Here is a 2,500-nt window from a genome sequence, read left to right as displayed (position 1 = left end):
AATCCCTCGGAATGGGAAAACGGGTCATTTTCGTGTCGCCACATTGCATGCGAACCGCATGCAACTTCCAGAGGCATTTGCAGCAGAAATGCATGTGCAGTCAAAAAAAAATTGATATTTTTCACGGATAGACCCCGTGAAACGCTAGAAATTGGCGGGGATGTGTCTCTTGTGGCTCACGGGGCTGTTCGGGTCGCACAGAAATCCCTGGGAATGGGAAAACGGGTCATTTTCGTGTTGCCACATTGCGTACGAACCGCATGAAACTTCCAGAGGCATTTGCAGCAGGAATGCATGTGCACTCAAAAACTTCTATATGTTTCACGGATAGACCCCGTGAAACGCTAGAAATTGGCGGGGATGTGTCTCTTGTGGCTCACGGGGCTGTTAGGGTGGCACAGAACTCCCTCGGAATGGGAAAAGGGGTCATTTTCGTGTTGCCACATTGCATAGGAACGCCATGAAACTTCCAGAGGCATTTGCAGCAGAAAGGCACGTGCACTCAAAAATTTTAATATTTTTCACGCATAGACCCCGTCAAACGCTAGAAGTTGGCGGGGATGTCTCTCTTGTGGCTCACGGGGCTGTTAGGGTCGCACAGAAATGCCTCGGAATGGGAAAACGGGTCATTTTTGTGTGGCCACATTGCATAGGAACGGCATGAAACTTCCAGAGGCATTTGCAGCAGGAATGCATGTGCACTCAAAAACGTCTATATTTTTCACGGATAGACCCCGTGAAACGCTATAAATTGGCGGGGATGTCTCTCTTGTGGCTCACGGGCGCTGTTAGTTAGGGTCGCACAGAAATCCCTCGGAATGGGAAAAGGGGTCATTTTCGTGTTGCCACATTGCGTACGAACGGCATGAAACTTCCAGAGGCATCTGCAGCAGAAATGCATGTGCACTCAAAAACGTCTATATTTTTCACGGATAGACCCCGTGAAACGCTAGAAATTGGCGGGGATGTGTCTCTTGTGGCTCACGGGGCTGTTAGGGTCGCACAGAAATCCCTCGGAATGGGAAAACGGGTCATTTTCGTGTTGCCACAATTGGCATACGAACGGCATGAAACTTCCAGAGGCATTTGCAGCAGAAATGCATGTGCACTCAAAAACGTGAATATTTTTTCACGGATAGACCCCGTCAAACGCTCGAATTTGGCGGGGATGTTTCTCTTGTGGGTCACGGGGCTGTTCGGCTCGCACAGAACTCCCTTGGTCCACCTGATTCGTGCATACAGGCAGCAACTAAAACTCTGTAAACCTGCTGTGAGGACATCTAAACAGTGGACCAGTGAGGCTGTGGAAGATTTGCGGGCGTGCTTAGACTGTACTGACTGGGATATGTTCACGACTGCTACCAATAGTCTGGATGAACTCACAGAGGCTGTGTACATCAGCTTCTGTGAGGACTGCTGTATCCCAACACGTACCAGGGTGAACTTTAACAACAACAAGCCCTGGTTCTCAGCAAAGCTCAAAAGGTTGAGGTTGGAGAAGGAGGAAGCGTTTAGGAGTGGGGATAGAGACAGATTCAAGGAGTCGAAGAACAGGTTTAGCAAAGCGGTGAGAGAGGCTAAACGACTGTACTCAGAGACACTAAAACACCAGTTCTCTACTAACGACGCTGCTTCTGTCTGCCAAAGGGCTCAGGCACATCACCAACTACAAACCCAGAGCGCCCCACACCACTAACGACTCCCGCCTAGCCAACGACCTGAACGAGTTCTACCGTAGATTTGAAAGACAATTGGACTGTCCTGAACCACCCCTTCCCACCCAAGAGGCCCCATCCCCCACCCATACTACAGAAACGACTCTCTCCTTTCAGGAGGGAGAAGTTAATGGGCTTTTCAAGAGGCAGAATCCACGCAAAGCAGCCGGGCCGGACTCTGTCTCTCCAGCCACCCTCAGGCACTGCGCTGGCCAGCTGTCTCCGGTGTTCACCAACATCTTTAACACCTCCCTGGAGACATGCCATGTACCAGCCTGTCTCAAGTCCTCCACCATCATCGCTGTGCCCAAAAAGCTAAGGCCAACAGGACTAAATGATTACAGACCGGTCGCCCTTACATCTGTGGTAATGAAGTCTTTTGAGCGCCTGCTCCTGGCACACCTCAAAGCCATCACAGACCCTCTCCTGGACCCCCTTCAGTTTGCCTACAGAGCCAACAGGTCTGTGGACGACGCAGTTAACATGGCCCTCCACTTCACCCTACAGCATGTGGACGCCCCAGCATCCTACGCCAGGATCCTGTTTGTGGACTTCAGCTCTGCCTTCAACACCATCATCCCTGCCCTGCTTCAGGACAAGCTCTTCCAGCTGAACGTGCCCTACTCCACCTGCAGGTGGATCACAGACTTCCTCTCTGACAGGAAGCAGTGCGTTAAGCCGGGAACAGAAGTCTCTGACTCCAGGTCCATCAGCACGGGAACTCCTCAGGGCTGCGTCCTTTGCCCACTGCTCTTCTCCCGGTATACCAACAGCTGCGCCTCCAA

The sequence above is a fragment of the Petromyzon marinus genome, unplaced genomic scaffold (genome assembly GCF_048934315.1).
Source record: "Petromyzon marinus isolate PM22_M1 ecotype Great Lakes invasive population unplaced genomic scaffold, UKy_Petmar_22M1.pri1.0 PM_G_Scaffold_327, whole genome shotgun sequence".
In the NCBI taxonomy this organism is placed as follows: Eukaryota; Metazoa; Chordata; class Hyperoartia; order Petromyzontiformes; family Petromyzontidae; genus Petromyzon; species Petromyzon marinus.
Note: the sequence above shows the minus strand (reverse complement) of the source record.